The sequence below is a fragment of the Pleurodeles waltl genome, chromosome 9 (genome assembly GCF_031143425.1).
Source record: "Pleurodeles waltl isolate 20211129_DDA chromosome 9, aPleWal1.hap1.20221129, whole genome shotgun sequence".
Lineage (NCBI taxonomy): Eukaryota > Metazoa > Chordata > Amphibia > Caudata > Salamandridae > Pleurodeles > Pleurodeles waltl.
The window spans coordinates 697,141,634-697,153,860 of record NC_090448.1 but is presented as its reverse complement, the minus strand read 5'-3'; the positions used below and the strand labels follow the sequence as shown (position 1 = coordinate 697,153,860).

General features: G+C 46.4%; 1 protein-coding gene across 1 annotated transcript in view; it reads left to right on the top strand.

The window, feature by feature from the left end:
- The window catches only part of ATG2A (autophagy related 2A), a 2,189,461-nt gene that overhangs the window by 2,067,885 nt on the left and 109,349 nt on the right, over nucleotides 1-12,227 (top strand). The window lies entirely within an intron of this gene.

Genomic DNA, 12,227 nt, shown 5'->3' with positions numbered 1-12,227 from the left:
TATAAATTATCCACAAATGTAGTTGGTCTTAATAATGATATTCCCTGGACCTGTCTTACCTGAGTGAAGGTGATCACTATATGCACTAGACACCCCCCCCCCCCCCCTCATGGTACCTATTTGGAAGGGTGAAATCTCATAAGAATTGTACATCACCCAATTAAGTTGCTGAACACTTTACATGGAATATGGGATACAACTACAGCTAGGATATCCTAGTGTGCACACATTAGTTTATTATACAAAGCAACTATGATTGTCCATGTTAGGACACATAGCAACAGTTAACAATCTTGGACATATTTATTCTTATTAATAAGATGGTATCAAACACTGGGGCCTACACTAGGCTTAAATAAAGGGTCTAATGTTAAGGATAGGCTATACATGGGAATCGCAAAACATGAATGAGACATAACATGTTTGTGCGTGATGTGGAGCATGTGTGAACTAGGCACACCCTACATCACACGTTGACAGAAAAAATGGGACCTGGAAGATCTGGGATGAGTACAAATACAGGTGCTATCGCTCCATGACAATATTCAGGGGTTAGGGACTTAAATTAGGCAACACACTGAGATGGACCTTTGATGGAGTAAGTTATCCAACTGTTTTTTCTAGATTACAGTTCGAGCGGATGTAGAACTAAAAAGAAATAACTTAACAACCACTTTAATCTTTTACCTGTAGATTTTGACTACAAGGTCCACCTGTCTGTAATCCCCTCCGGGGCATGTCAAATCTCTTATACAAGTATGTTTCACATGTAATGTACTATTTTTTAAGTATGTGTGAGTGTGGCAGGCTAAGAAGGTAGACACAGATATACTTTAGGCATACGATATGTATGTCAGGGTCTGTCCATCTCTATGAAACCCTCACAGGGCCTATTTTATCATCAATTATGCCTCTATAAATCACTAAAATGAGAATTATGCACAAAAATATGCATGGTTTGATGTTAACTGTGAGGATGAAACACTGCATGGTTACTTTAACCATGCAACAACAGTAATGATAGAATGGGATGAACGAGCTCTTGCACAACTATTTTAAACTACTGAAGTGGCTATAAAAAAAAAGAACAAAATACACGTATACATTGTTAGCCATGTGTGCTGTGATTCACTAATGGCATGTAACTTTTTGTTTATAAAATGCTGATAAATGTGAACAAACAATTTTGTTTTCATCTCTCTGTACCTACAGACAAAACCCTGGAAGTAACAGGATGGTTTGTATGACACAAATGCAGTGGGTGTACTAATGGATTATGGTCCGCATTGACATAAGTAGTGACTTAATCATATTGTAGAAATTGTTATCAATTAGGTACTGATAAAAGCCAGGTGACTCGCAGGGCCAGACATAGGCCATCTGAAACATGCAGATATGTGGGACAACTAACAATCTCCATAAATATCTCAATGTGAATTTAGATCTGTATAAGCACAACTTAGAATAAATGGGATACGCAAGGTAGTTACCTTAGGCAATTGTAAGTGAATTGTTTGGATCTCTTAACAAAAAAATCAAAGAGCTCCCATCAAGGGTGAGGTTGGCGGGATGTGGCGAGCCACAAGGTGGTGGACACTTCTTGCCTCACTCCCGGCCAGCGCTGTTAATCCTCCTGCATCTGAGGTGGTGCAGTGTGACGGGTACATATCACTCAGCCAGAAGGGCCATGGAGCGCAGAGCTGGAGGAGGCCATGAGACATTGGCCTCGGCTGGACCGTGATAAGGGACACATGTAGTGGGGGAGGAGTTTCTCCCCAGCTCCCTCCCCAACCACCCACCGGAGGAGCTGCAGTGGCAGGTGGGCCGCTGATATGGGCTCGCCCAGAGTACACTGGAGGATGGTGGAGCCCAATAGAGCTAGTGGAGTCCCCGTGCCGGGCCCAGAGGGGTGGAGACTACGCACGCCTCTCAGAAGTGGCCTGCGATCCTGGCGCTCTCATGGTGGCACCTCTCAGGAGTTGAGGCTCGGAGCAGGATCCTTCGGTGCTTCGGCGTGTGACTGTCTGGGGACCGTGGACCAGCCAGACCCCTCCTGCTTACTCTTGTTTCAGGCCTGCCTTTTCAGGGCCCCCGTCTCACCATCAACATGACTCTGGGGGTGCTTGGAAGACCACGATTGTTGCACTGGCCTTGTGGACGGGATGAGGTTGGCCCCTGGTAGTGGAGTGCAGGTACCCCTCTCCCTCTTTTTTTATTCCTGGCTGCTAATATTGAGGAGCCATTGCCGATCATGACACCATAAGTTGGCGGTTTGGTGGTCTGGCGTGCCTGGTGCCATTTTCTGGGCACTGCAGGGTGACACTTGGAGCCTGAGTCTTGGCAGTTTGGGCTTAGTCCCGCTAATGACGCCCCTGGGAAAGGGGCCTGAGCCTACAACCATGGCAAAGACAAACCCACCCAACACCAAAGCAAACTTGGGAAATTTGCAGAGCCTCTGCCAACCACTGCAGATGCCTCACTCACGGTGACAGCAGCCACAAGGGCAGTGATTGACTACAAGGCCCTCTTCCTCGCCATCCAGGAATCAAGATCAGCTCTGGAATCCAGAATGGGAGGGGGGTTGGGCTGGGCATCGTGCTCCGCAGGCAGGACCTACAAAACACTGCTGGCTATGTAGCTGAAGCTGAGGAACACATTTTGGCACTGGAGAACACTATGACAGTGATGCAGCAGAGACTCCGTAACTTGCAAGCCCTGATATGGTTGGCTCGGCTGGAGGGCGATGATGGACGCTCATGTCGAAACAACCTAAGGTTTGTGGGATTCCCAGTAGGAGCGGAGGGGCAGAACACTGAGATATTCCTTGAGAAGTGGCTCCACTGTTTCTTGCCGGAGGACCAGATCTCCCCCTGCTTTATGATAGAACACGCTCCCCAGGCACTGGTCCCGGTGGCCTTCCCCCTGGGCTCCACCAAGGATGGTTATCACCCAATTTCTCAATAACCAGGACAGAGACTTAATACTCTGCATGGCCAGATTCACAGGTGACACCTTCTATGAGTTCTCAAAAATCCTCAACTATCCAGATTACACCAGGACAGTCCAAGCACAATGGAAACCCTTTGATCAAGTGAAACAGAAACTTCTGGCCTGAACTTAAAATACATGCTCCTCTTCCCGGCCAAATTGAAGGTCTCCTTTCAAGGGCAATCAGTATTTTTCGATCATCTGGACCAGGCCTGTGAATGGCGAGGGAGCGCCCCTTCGGGGTGGGGGCAGGAGCTCCACAAATGTAAATAAGACTTGCACCCCTGGCAGGGGTGAGTAGTGGCATCTACCGACCACAAATCCCCACAGATGCTGAAGACCGAGCGATTCATACTGTAAAGGTCAGTTCCAGCCACAGAGTGGTCCCCTCAAGGCCCCGGAGGTGTGCCATTCGATGGACTACAACAGTAGAGGTCCCTCGGCTCCACAGCCGGGCCATGGCAATGCAGTGATGAAGTACCGCCCAGCATAGGACCAGGGCTCAAACAAATGATCTTCAGGTGCTGATCCATGCCCACTAGCACGGTTATACAGATAGTTTGTTATGTTTGAAGGACGACAGGTGCTTCCGGGGGGAAGTGTAGGGATTGGGGTTGTTGAGTGGTTGAGGGTTTTCTTCTTTGTTTACATGTTTGGTTCATACTATGTTGTTTATTTAATTGCAAGGCAGTTGCAATTCTCCTTACATAATCCACACTGGTGCCTCCCCTGCACAATATTCAAGTCACTGTGATGGGCCCATAGCTCAAGATCCCAACATGGAACATAAATGGTTGACTGGATAAAAGTCAGGAAAGACCTGCTATTCTCCTCCAAGAGACCCATTTAAATGGCTCCAAGTGCCTCAAGCTTGCTTGGTATGGTTATACCAGGGTGGTTCACACTAGGTATGTAAGAGGTGCAAGAGGAGCCACGATCTTGCTCCATCATACATGCCCGTTACTCATTAACAAATCTTATCTATACCCACTTGGCAGATATATCCTTCTAGAAGGCATGTTGGAGGGGTGACCATGGACTAGGGTAAGTATATACGTTCCCCGGCGCTAATTATCACTACACTGCAGGATCTGTTAAATACTTTGCTGCAAAGCCAACTGGGCACGCTTATATTGGGAGGTGACTTCAACGCCAATATGGATAGATTCAAAGATACTACATCAGTAGCCCCCTTGACCTGAACAATAGCAGTCAATAGGTGGGCACACTCTTTGGGTTCAATTGATGTCTGACCCAAGTGGCACCCCTTAGACTCTAGAATCACACACTTTGACTTCTTTTAAAACCCACTCCATCATCATTAATACAGAACGTTCACATCCTCCCATTGGGACTTTCAGATCTTGCTTCTGTGAAATTACTACTGGGAACGATGCCCCACACAGTGGGCAGCGTCTGGAGATTTAACACTTGGTGGCTCAGAAACAACACATTAGTAGACGTCCTTCAGGAAGTATTGCAGACTTTTTTGACTGAAATCAAGGCCTGGTGAATTATCTGGCATGCCTTTGGGAAGTTTTTAAGGCAGTAGGGAGGGGCGACCTACACAGTGGTGCATGGGCACAAACGCCTAAGAGAGCAGAAGCTTACCTTTCTGGAATCCCAAATTCTCTCTTTAGAACAATCGACCAATAACCCCTGCACCAGCTCCTCAGCAAAGAGAACAGCTAAGGACCTTCACAAGACTCTAAAACCTAAGCTCCTTGACTCAGCTCCCACAGCAGGATCTCTGGCCCAATATTGCCTACATGAGCAGGGTAACAAAGCCAGCAAATGACTCTACTAGCTTTCCCAAAGTCAGAATGGCCCTTGCATCATCCAGGCTATACTCAGCCCAGATGACAGGCTCACACCTGACTGGCAAAATAGGGAGGCCTTTACGGTATGCTACTGCAACTTATACGGATACAAAGCTCCCCCACTGCTAGAACAAATCCATCCAATAGCGACAAACTTCCTAATATGTTCTCTTACCTTCTCAGCGCATTGCACTGGAGGAACCTTTCTCCCTGGAGGAGTTGCAGACAGCAATCATGGCCAACCCCTCTGGGAAAACCTGGGCCTGAACGGTCTCCCACTCGAATTCTTTAGAAAGTTCTCCTCCCTTCTGGCGCCCCATTTGCTACTCCTACTTGAAGAGGTGAGTCTTACTGGATCACTACCTCCTGATCTTAAAAACACCACTAATACCGCAATCCTCAAACCTGATAAGCCGCCAACGCGGTGTTCCCCATATCAGATGATCGCCCTCTTAAATAAGGAAGCAAAATTACTGGCCAAAATGATGGTATGCAGACTCACCACCATCATTACAATGCTAGTATTCGAGGATGTTTTTATCCCTGGCAGGATCGCGTGCCACTGCCTATGCTGGCTCCAAACGACTATCACACTCAGAGAAATTAAAAGACCCAATGGCTCTGTTAGTAGTTGATCATGAAAAGGCTATTGACACAGTACATTGGCCCTTTCTATTCCAGATACTCACAAGAATGAATTTCAGCCTTAGGTTTCTCACATTGGTTAGGGCTCTCTATGACTCCACAAGTCTAGAGGAAGTGAAATTCGCCATGGGAAGATGTCCGAAAGGGAAGGCATCAGGCCCTGACGGGGTGCCAGTAGATGCCTATTTGACACACGTTGATTTATGGAGCCCCATCTTGACCCAAGTCTTTTTGTGTGTGACAAAGGGATATATTCTAACATCATGGAGTGAGAGTATAATTGTCCCTATTTTCAAAAAGGGGCACAGAGGCGACCCCAAATGTTATCGACCAATCTCACTTTTGGATACTTCTGTTAAACTGCTGGGAAGAGTACTTGTAGAAAGATTAGAAACCTGGGCAACAAACAACCATATACTTACAGAGGCTCAATTGGGGTTTAGGCCTGAGGTAGGCACCCTGGAACAATGTATAAACCTTAATTTAATTATAAGCAAGTATACAATAGCAAAGAAGGGTCATGTATTTCTCTGTTTTGCAGATCTTAGTAGTGCCTTCGATCTAGTGAATCATGCAAAGTTGTGGAAAGTCTTAATAGATATGGGCGCGCCCCTTGATATAATAAGCTTCTTGGCACAACTATATAATTAACAGCACGGGTGAGATATGGAAAAAATGGAGAAAGTACACCAGGTTTCAGGATAGGGAGAGGAATTCGCCAAGGCTGTGTCTTGGCGCCGCTCTTATTCTCTCTTTATATAAATGGTGTAGATGCCCACTTAAAAAACCTAAAAATTGATTGCCCCAAAATAGGAAATTGCTCTATCCCAATTCTTTTATACGCAGACGATGCAGTCTTATTGTCACAAACTGCAAACGGGCTACAGCAACTAATGGAGGGCTTTACGGAATTTATGGAGGAAAGGGATATGATGCTGAATATGAGTAAAACAGTGGTCATGACATGTGGAAAGGGAAAGGCTAAGAAGAAAACTTATTTTATTAAGAGCCACGAATGTGAAGAGGTGAATGGATTTACATATTTGGGTATACAATTTTCTAATACGGGACACTGGAAACAACACTTAGAAATTACCAAAATGAAGTATATTAGGACTACGGAGGCAATCTTTAGATTCTCCAATAAAATTGGTAATAAACCCCTAAGGGAAATGTTGCAGATTTACAAAAGTAAATCAATCAGCAGCATTACATACGGCTCTGCCCTTTGGGGCTTGATACCCGAGATCCATTCATTACAAGTGCTAGAGAATAAATTCTTCAACAGACTACTTGCAGTCCCAAACTCCACTTCCATATACATGGTACACAAGGAATTGGGTAGTCCCTACGTGGAGGATTCAATACATATAAATGCGTTGATGGCCTGGCATGGTATTTGGTCAAAGGAAGGGACGCATCTTACCCGAAAGATTACTAAAGACTGCCTTACATTAGAACACCGGGACAGAATTCCATGGTTCATGCACATAAAAGATCTACTGAGAGGTATAAATCTAACACCCAAGTAAGATAACCCAGGCATAGTTCTCCAATTTAGTAAGAAAGAACTGAAAAATCTTTTAATGGCTTGGAGGGCTAACAAAAGAGGAAATAGAGAATGCAAGAAATCAACGGTAGCTCCTTACATGATCGAAAACAATGAGGTTATATCAAATTACTTACTGACAGTTGTGAACACTCAACATAGATTTTATTTGACCCGATTACGTTTTAGAATGTTACATTTTTTAGTAGCCTTCCCAAAAATGAGAATTTGGAGTAAAAGCCTACCGAAGTGCCCCTGTGCGGGACGATTTGCACAATCTACAATGCACTTTATTTTATCTTGTAAATTTTATCATGATATTAGGAAACAATTTTTAAAAACACTATTTATTATTAATAAGTTATTTTGTTGCAGAGAAGCTTTTAACTATCTATTTAAACTGGATACGAATGAGAAATGCGAAGCAGTGATAAAATTAATCTTATATGCAATTGAGCAGAGGAAAAAGCTGTCTTATTTAGAAAAACTCCGATATGAGAATGAGTAATCGCATTGTCACAACAAAGACTTTTATTCTTTTTATCAGTATGTATTTGGAAAAACTTTTATTGTATATTTCTTTATTTTAAAGAGACTGTTCTTTTTCTCCTTCTTTTATGGAGTAAAATCCGAATAAAGATTGTTTTGAATTGAATTGACTCCACAAGTGCGAGAGTCTGAGTTAATGGGACATTTCGTCACCATTTTCCATAAAGAGGCAGGTACAAGTTAAGGCTGTCCCTTCTCGCCCCTCATTTTTGCTCTAGTTATTGAGCCTCTTGCCTGCTACATTAGAGAGGATGCCCAGGTTCAGGACTTCACATGTCCTTCAAATCACAAGTTCAGGGTTGTTGTTTATGCTGACGACATGCTCCTCTATATTCAGTCCCATTAGATGATATTTCAGCCCCATCTCCGTATGATAGACACTTAAGAAGATGCAGCCAAGCTTCGGGTTAACTTGCAAAAACACAACACATTCACCTGGCCGGTACGCCCCTTCTATTTCTACCAAATCCAGGTTACGATCACATATGGCTCATTCATATACCTTGGGATACATTTTGCCCATGGCTCGCAAGTGGCGTGAGATCTCAATGTTGCCCAATCCTATCATGCACCAAATCGCACCTCGATTCCAGGTCCCTCCCTCCCTCTGAATTTGCCTAGCCAGATAGCCTTCTACAAGATACTAGTCCTCCCCAGATTTTTATACGACCTAATAACTAATCCATTTGATCTTCCATCCACCTACTTCTCCGATGTCCAGTCTATGTTAACCAGGTTTTCCTGGACAGCCAAAACACCCAGAATCTCCTACACCAAAGGTACTGCACTGCAATACGAAGAGGGATTGGGGTTTTCCTGACCTACGCCTTTATTATTGGGTGGCACACTTCATCCTATAAACGACTGGCTATATGGGAGATCATCGGGACTCCTCTTGGTTCCTGAAACTCCAAGTACAAGTTTGGTGGGGGATACTTAATCTCCTCTATGCGGGCCGCCCGCCTGCCACCTTACTCAGATCTGCAGGCTCCCCTTCCTATGTTAGTGTGCAGCGCTTAAATATATTAAATGTCTGGGGAAACCAACAGATCACACCCCCTCATGGGAGGGAACATGGCTGCACCAGGTGGCTCAGCTGGAGGGTTTTAACACTAGGGACGTATGGGAAAATGACCTAATAGTGTCCTTTGACTGCCTTAAAGATGAGTTCCACTTGCTCAACTCGCAATTCTTTAAATGCCTACTAGTCCTCCATGCCCTAGAAATGTACCAGGAAATACATACGGAGGCCCTCATATTCAGTACCCTGGAAGTAAAACTTATCATGGGCCCACTCGGATGTCCAGGGATTTCCCGGCTGTACAAATCCCTTCTACTTAACACCCCTGACCCTTTGGTTAAATTCAGAGCTGATTGGCCAGCAGATTTAGGGGCAATGAATGATGATGATTATTGGCAAGAGGTCAGGATGATCCTTCACCCTCGGAGCTTGTCAATCACTTCCAACCTGCTCTTGATTAAATGTTCTTATTTCCACTGAATATATTATAGCCTGGATAGACTGTGGAGGATGGGGGCGCCAGTTTGGCATGCTGTACATAATGTGGTGATCCCGTTGGGTCCTTCTACCTCTTATCCTGTACCTAATCAAGGCCTATTGGTCCACTATCCACTCTCGGATCAAACAAGGGCTGGAATTCTCAGCTGCTCTGTGGCCTTAAGTAGCTCTCTTTGGAATAACTGACAACTGGGTCGACAATAGACCTCAGACATTTATAGGCCTGGGATACTTAATGTCCACACTGGCTATTGCTCAGCAATGAAGTTCCTCGGACTCCCCCTTCAACCCCCGCCCTCCCAGGTCCTCAAGACCCATCCTCCTGGCAGATCAATTGGTCAGAGTATTTGTAAAGTGCACTACTCACCGGTGAGGCTCTCAAGGCGCTTGTGGGGGGGGCTGCTACTGCTCGAACAGCCATGTCTTGAAATGTCTCCTGAAGGTAAGTAGGTCCTGTGTCTGACGCAGGTGGGTGGGAAGAGTGTTCCACATATTGGCAGCGAGGTGGAAGACCCATCTGCTACCGGCGGTTGTTCTGTCAATGCATGGGACAGTGGTGAGGGCAAGGTAGGCGGAGCGAAGCGGTCGGGTCGGGGTGTAGAAGGAGAGACGTCTGTTGATGTATTCTGGTCCAGTGTTGTGCAGTGTCTTGTGAGCGTGGGTGAGGAGTTGGAACGTGATTCTCTTGTTGACAGGGAGCCAGTGTAGGTCTCTCAGGTGGGCTGTGATGTGGCAGTGGCAGGGGATGTCCAGGATGACGCGTGCGGAGGCGTTCTGTATGCGTTGCAGTCTTTTCTGGTGCTTGGCCGTAGTTCCTGCATAGAGGGCATTGCCGTTGTCCAATTGGCGGCTTGCGAGGGCTTGGGTGACCGTACTTTTGGGCTCAGTGGGGATCCATTTGTAGATCTTCCGAAGCATGCGGAGGGTGCTGAAGGAGTAGGAGAAGGCGATCACTTGCTGGGCCTTTGATAGTGATGAGTCTAGGATGAATCCCAGGTTGCATGCGTGGTCGGTGGGTGTCGGTGTGGTTCCCAAAGAGGCAGGCCACCAGGAGTCGTCCCATGCGGAGAGGGTGGAGCCGAAGATGAGGGCCTTGGTCTTGTCGGAATTCAGTTTCAGGCAGCTGTTCTTCATCCATTTGGCGACGGCCTTCATTCCTTCGTGGAGGGTGGTCTTGGTGATGGCAAGGTCCTTGGTGAGGGAGAGGATCAGCTGGGTGTCACCGGCATATGAGACGATGTTGAGGTTGTGCGATCAGGCGTTGTTAGCGAGAGGAGCCATGTAGACGTTAAAGAGGGTCAGGCTGAGGGACTATCCCTGGGGTACGCCGCAGATGATTTTGGTGGCTTCAGAGCGGAATGGAGGAAGGCGGTCTCTCTGAGTTCTGCCGGTGTGGAAGGAGGTTATCCAGTCCAGGGCTCTGTCACAGATTCCTGCATCGTTGAGTCATGTGCGTAGGGTGTGGTGGCAGACTGTGTCGAACGCGGCTGAGAGATCCAATAGAATGAGGGCTGCGGCTTCGCCGTTGTCAACTAAAGTTCTGATGTCATCGATGGGGGCGATGAGGGTGAATTCGGTACTGTGGTTGCTGCGGAATCTTGATTGGGATGGGTCCAGGGTGTTGTTCTCCTCCAGGAAATGGGTCAGTTGTTTGTTGACAATTTTCTCCATGACATTTGCCTGGAAGAGGAGCAGGGTGATGGGCCGGAAGTTCTTGAGGGTCCTTTGGGTCCGCCTTGGGTTTCTTGAGGAGGGCGTTGATCTTGGTGTGTTTCCAGCTCTCCAGGAAGGTGGCGGTCTCAAAGGAACTGTTGATGATCTTCCGGAGTTGGGGTGCCATGACGGAGCTTGCTTTGTTGAAGATGTGGTGAGGGCAGGGGTTGGATGGTGAGCCGGAGCGGATGGTGTTTATCATTTCAATGGTGTCGTTGTTGTTGATGTGGGTCCAGGAGAGTAGGAGGCTGGTGGGTGGTGGGTCTGTGGTGTCTGTGGTTGGCGGGGTGGGGGGGTCTGAGTACTGAAGCTGTCATGGATGTCTGAGATCTTGCGGTAGAAGAAGGTGGCTAAGGAGTAGCAGAGGTCTTGTGATGGCGGGATGTCGTTGATGTTGGAGCCGGGGCTGGAGAGCTCCTTCACGATGTTGAAGAGCTCCTTGTAGCTATGTGCGTTGTTGTCAATGCGTTCTTTGAAGGCGGTTCTCTTGGTGGTTCGGATGAGTTGCTGGTGTCTGCAAATGGCGTTCTTGAAGGCTGTGTGGTTGTCCCGTGTGTGATCTTGGCGCCACTTCTATTTGAGTCTTCGGCATGTTTGCTTGGATTCTTAGAGGTCGTCGGTGAACCAGAAGGCCTTTCTGTCGGTATGTCTGTTAGAAGGTTTCTTGATCGGGGTGAGAGTGTTGGCACAGTCATCAATTCATTGCCTAAGGTTTTCGGGCTGCTGTGTCAGTGGTGTCGATAGGTGGGTTCTGGGAGAGAGTAGTGATCAGTTGGTCTCAGGGGACATTTTTCCATCTTCGGTGGGGAATACGTTGCGGGTGATGATGTGGATTTCTGTTGTAATACAGAGACAGAAATATATGAAAGGAGGAGATGTGCCAAAAAACACTCGAACATCTGAGATGCATAGACGTCCCTCTCTGTTTGAATCATGATCCTGAACGTTAGATTTTGTGTTTGAAATAGATTCTCTTTTATGTGGGAATCAATTGGGGCTAACAGTTTGAAGACCCTTCTCCAATGATTAATGGTATAGGAACTTGAACTCTGTGATAGTGGGCAACCTTTGTTTGTATGAATACTTTTAAATATATTCTGATGATACCTAAATCCATTTATGGCTGCAAGACAAATCAGGGAACCAAGCTACACCCTCCTCATGCTTAGACCATGTATTCCACTTGATAAGTATAAACACGGTGCTTAATTTGAGCAGGTGGCTGCCAGTGGGGGGCACCGGCACTCATATTTGGGTGCTGGCAATTATTTTTCCTCATCATATATTTCCCGAAAGCAGGAGAGGGAAAAATAAACAAAGGGGAAAGAAAGAGGAAGAGAAAGATGGGGGGAAAACATCACCAAGGGAGAAAGCAAGGACTTGCAGGAGTGAGATAAAGGGGCTTGTCTGGCAGTGAATTAAATAGGCATGAGTTGCATTCAAG